The 5563-nt window shown below is 34.1% G+C and overlaps 1 pseudogene; it reads left to right on the top strand.

Moving 5' to 3' along the window:
* Positions 1-2223: 2223 nt before the first annotated feature.
* On the top strand, positions 2224-2993 carry LOC105103841 (eukaryotic translation initiation factor 4E-like; annotated as a pseudogene).
* Positions 2994-5563: the final 2570 nt, after the last annotated feature.

The following is a 5563-nucleotide window of genomic DNA, read 5'->3' as shown; positions in this document are numbered from 1 at the left end:
ACTTCAATTTAAAAAATTAAAATAAATAAATAAATAAATAAATAAATAAATAATAAATGAATAACTATTTCAGAGTCCAATACTAGATTACCAAAGATTCTCATCTACCCTGGTCCTTCAGCATTTTTCTCTTGTGTCTGTTCCACAGAATTTGATGGGCTTCCTACAGGAACACTGCCTATTCTATCTTACAAAAGACTCAAGTAGTAGTTAACATACAGTTATAAAATATTAAATCACTGCAGTCATTTGTTTCTCACCTTTCAAAGTGTACTTTAATGAAATCACCATAATATCTTTTATTCATATTGTACAAGTAACAAAGGCTCACTGTAGATAATTTGAAAAAAAAACTGAAGAAAAAGGAAAATAAAAGTCCCATCACCAAAGAAATCCACTATTAAATTTTGATGTATATTCTTCTACTCATATATATAGTTGGATTTTTTTGCAAAATTAGGATCATTCTATAAAATATTTTAAATAGATGGAGTGACAGCTCTCAATATGCAGTCATCATTAGAGCTAAAGACTTATGAATAATATCAAATCAACAAATAATATACCAAAAAATTCATTTTAGTTTTCTTTTTAAATTTCATCCTTCTCCTTTATTTTGATAAAACCATTTTACATGAACTGACTTTTTTTAACCGAAGTAGACTGATTAAAATGTAGCAACCTTTTCCTTCTCTGCCCATCTTTCTAAAAACTGTTAATGAACAGCAAACTGGTCAATCAGCAGGTGAGAGCAAAGAAAAGGGACAGGGGCCAAGCTGATGGAGACGATAACTAGCTTCAGATAATCAAGGCTGATTGTGCATTCACTTTTGCAAGAGTGTCTAAAGCTGTGACGGGCAATTACCAAGTGCATTTAGTGGAGGGAGTTCTCTGTTGCTTCTTTTGTCCTCTGATCATCTGTTGAGCAGTTAGAGACCACTTTCGGGGACTCATATGTATCAGTACATAGAAAGAAGGCCCCCAACAGGTGTACCCATGGATTTGGTGAAAGGTTGGAAAATATCCCCTTTGAAATTACAGTTAGTAAGAGCTAGCATATGAAGGGCATATGCCTCCTCAATAGATAACTCATCTAAAAGATAACATCTAAAGACGTTGTTGATAAAAGAAAATGATTCGCTAAATGTCATAAACAGGTTTCAGTTTTTCCCTAAAATGAAATTTAAGATATAACTACTACTGATGAATAAACTATACTTTTGGACAACTTCTCTGAAATGAGGAAGTGTGTAAAGGCAGAAAACTGTTACAATCAAAAAAGGAGGGAGGAAGAGGGCTGTGGTGAAAACTAACACTTATTGAATACTATGTGTACATCTGGGCTAGGTGCTTTTTATCAGTTAAGCTTCAAACTATTTCATGAAATCCATTTTACTCTTTCCACTTTATAGAAGCAGAAACTGAGGCCTCAGAGAGATTAGGTAATAAACAGCTAGTAGGTAGAAGAGATGGCATTCCAATCCATGAATGCCTTATTCCAAAATGCTGCTGAACAGTAAAATGTCAATATTTCCAACAAGAGAATGCCCTGATTCTGTTAACCTGTCATAGTTACATAGACCAAAATACTTTTACAATCAGCTACAAAATCTGATGAAATTATTCCCTAAGTCCATTCAATTTCTATTTCTTATCAAGAAAACATGTGATGTTGCCTTCTGAATGGCCATCCCCAGTATAAATTACTATGAGCCATTATCCTGCCAGAGATTGTTCTTGAATTAATAAACTGGCAACTTATGACTCTGATTAGTGTAGAAGACACTGGATTTGCTACCCAGCAACTATTTACTCCACTTTATCTGCCCTGCCTTTATCCTTTCTAATGGAACCTCTAACCCTCCTCTACATAGTTATGTGCTTTACTAAATCAAACACAGGAATCCCATTCCTCTAACCAGGGAGTGTTTTAGGAATGGGCATTTAAATCAGTTCTAACCAATGAAATAAGAGGTGAAGTATGCTAAGGGGCTTATTGAAAAAGTTTCTTCACTTTTAATGAGAAACACAATGACTAAGGCACCTTTTAAGAAATTGCTAATTTCAGATCTGGGACAGAGAATGTACAAAGTAAGCCTGGGAAATTTTGTTTTGTGGGGAAGCAAAAGAGCTTTCAAAGATGAATGGAGTCATATCAAAAGGACACACAATAGCCACTAGGAAAGGTCTCCTCCTGATCCAAAATAGGACAACTTGAGTAACAAAAGAATAAAGATTATAGAGATCGATCTAAGATGGCGACTGTGGAACCGGAAACCACCCCTACTCCTAATCCCCCGCCTACAGAAGAGATAACAGAATCTAATCAGGAGGTTGCTAACCCAGAACACTATATTAAACATCCTTTACAGAACAGATGGGCACTCTGGTTTTTTAAAAATGACAAAAGCAAAACTTGGCAAGCAAACTGTCTAAGTTTGATACTGTTGAAGACTTTTGGGCTCTGTACAACCATATCCAGTTGTCTAGTAATTTAATGCCTGGCTGTGACTACTCACTTTTTAAGGATGGTATTGAGCCCATGTGGGAAGATGAGAAAAACAAACGAGGAGGATGGCTAATAACATTGAACAAACAGCAGAGACAAAGTGACCTGGATCGCTTTTGGCTAGAGACACTGCTGTGCCTTAATGGAGAATCTTTTGATGACTACAGTGATGATGTATGTGGAGCTGTTGTTAATGTTAGAGCTAAAGGTGATAATATAGCAATATGGACTACTGAATGTGAAAACAGAGAAGCTGTTACACATATAGGGAGGGTATATAAGGAAAGGTTAGGACTTCCTCCACAGATAGTGATTGGTTATCAGTCCCATGCCGACATAGCTACTAAGAGCGGCTCCACCACTAAAAATAGGTTTGTTGTTTAAAAAGACACCTTCTGAGTATTCTCATAGGAGACTCAATCAAGCAATCAAGATTTGGGAGCTGAACCAAAGCCTCTTCAAAAGCAGAGTGCACTGCATTTAAATTTGATTTCCATCTAAATGTTGCTAAGATATAAGAGAAGTCTCATTTGCCTTTGTCTTGTACTTGTGTGTTCATTTTTTTTTTAATTTTGGCTAGAGTGTCCACTATCCCCATCAAAAAATTACGGTACACATCGTCCCCAGAATCCATAAATGTGTTCCTGGCTCACTCTGCAATAGCTGAGTATAATTAACCATTACAAACACATTTGACCCACCCACAATATTAAAAAAAGAATTTGCATTTCTGTATCTTACAGGAGAAAGATTCTATTTATATTCCATTGTATACAGGAGCATATTTTGCTAGTTTTAAAGAGTATGATGCATACAGTTTTCTAGAAATTTTCTTTGTTTCTTTTTATAGCATTGTCTGTGCTGTACTCTTGCTGATGGCTGCTAGATTTTGTTTCCCTACTTGGTAACATTAGTGATTCTGATTTCAGTTTTTCATTTGTTTTGCTTTTGTTTTTCCCTCATGTAACATTGGTGAAGGATCCAGGAATATGACACAAAGGTGGAATAAACATTAATTTTGTGCATTCTTTGGTAATATTTTTGGTTTTTGTAACTACAAAGCTTTGCTATAAATTCATGCATTTCATTCAAATCAGTTATTTATGTTTGTGTGATTTCCTTAACATAGTTGTGGATTATAAAAAATGTAACATCATAATTACATTCCTAATTAGAATTAGTATGTCTATTTTTATATCTTTATGCTATATTTTAACACTTTGCATTACTTAGGTTATTTTGCTTTGGTTAAAAAAAAATGGCTCAAGTAGAAAAGCGGTCCCATTCATATTAAGACAGTGTACAAAACTGTAAAAAAAAATGTGTACAGTGAATTGTCTTTTAGACAACTAGATTTGTCCTTTTATTTCTCCATCTCTGTAGAAGGAATTTGTACTTCTTATTGCAGGACAGTCTCTATTATGTCTTCTCTTGTAGTGTCTTCCATATGAATAGTTTAAGTTTTGGAGCATTAGTTTGATTATTATGTTTATTTCAATTTTTAATAAATTGGATAGATAGAATCATACATATAGGAAAAAAAGAATAAAGATTATAATAGATTTAAACCTTTTGAATACATAAAAATCCATGAGCTCAAAATAATATATTTTAAAAGAAAGGCAAAACAAACAAGTTCAATTGTCACCATTACACCAAAACCTTACTTTGAAAATTGGTAATTAAAAGTTAAGAGTCAATCATTTATCTTGCCTTTCTAGTACTTAACGGAGGGTAACCTAATAAACAGTACCAGTTGATTCTCCTTTTTTCATAAGGATTTCAGCTAATAATCATTTTGTAAAATGTTAATGAAATCATTGATTCAGGCAACTATCTTCAGTGGAAGCTAAAGCCATTAGGTTAAAAAAAGTTAATGGGGAACTGGATAGTTACATCCAGGGCCAAAGTATCAAACCCCAAATTATTTACTAGTTGCAAGGAAAATGTTATTACAAAATGTTATTTCACAAAGGCGAGATTAGGCTGAAATCCCCTTATTTTACCATCACTAAGAATGGGACAGACATTTCATGACTCTTAATATGAGCTAATAAATACACAACATTACCTATGAAGTATTTCTTCTAAAAATGCTTAATCTGAATTTGTACAACTCTTTAAATCTAACATCCAGTTTACAGAAAATACGGAGGACAGAAAAACACTTCAAAAAAACAACCAAAGTCTGAATTTGAGTCATTTTTCAGGATGACATTTCTGGGCCTTTTAACATTTCAATTTTATGGGGGAAGAAAAGGAGGGATATAATGTTCTAGAATTAAGATGAAAAGAGATTCAGGAAATATGTAATGAATGATCCTTGACTGCATTTTGGTTTGAACAAACCAATCATAAAAGATATTTTGGAGAAGATCATCAAATTTGAATATGGACTGGAATATTAGATGCTATTAAGGAATAATTATTAAATTTTAGGTAGGACAATAATATGGCGATTAGTTAGGGGAATATCTGTTTTTCAGAGATGCATTCTAAAGAAATTTCATGACATCAGTAATTTAAAATTATTCATCAGAAAACAGATGAAGCAAATATGTCAGAACGTTAACAATGATTATATCTAGATGATGGATACGGATAATTTTTATATTATACTCTCTATTTTTATGAGCAATTAAACTTTAAACTGTTCCCCCAAAAAGGGAGGAAGAGCTCTTCTACCGTATATTATTGTGTCTGCATATGATCCCAGAGACTGAGGCACCCATCTTGAAACCATCAGGAGAGCAAGCCTGAAGGGGAAAAAGCTGGCATGCTGAGGACGGAAGAGTAGGACGACGGAAAACCTGAGTCCCCGGAGACATTGCTGAACCACTCAAGGACCCAACACTGAGCACCTACTGGGCTTCTTAAAATATGAGCTAATATATTTTTCTTATTATTATTTTCAATTATTACTTGAATTCTATTCAGTTACTAAGACCCAAAAATATTCCAACTAATATAGTTACTGAAAATCAATGTCCAAGTGCCCTGTTTCCACTCCGTCACACATCCTTCCTGCAGACATTCACATGGCCTGTTCCCTCA

Source organism: Camelus dromedarius, chromosome X (assembly GCF_036321535.1).
Source record: "Camelus dromedarius isolate mCamDro1 chromosome X, mCamDro1.pat, whole genome shotgun sequence".
NCBI classification, from domain to species: domain Eukaryota; kingdom Metazoa; phylum Chordata; class Mammalia; order Artiodactyla; family Camelidae; genus Camelus; species Camelus dromedarius.
Note: the sequence above shows the minus strand (reverse complement) of the source record. Positions and strands in the feature narration are given on the sequence as shown.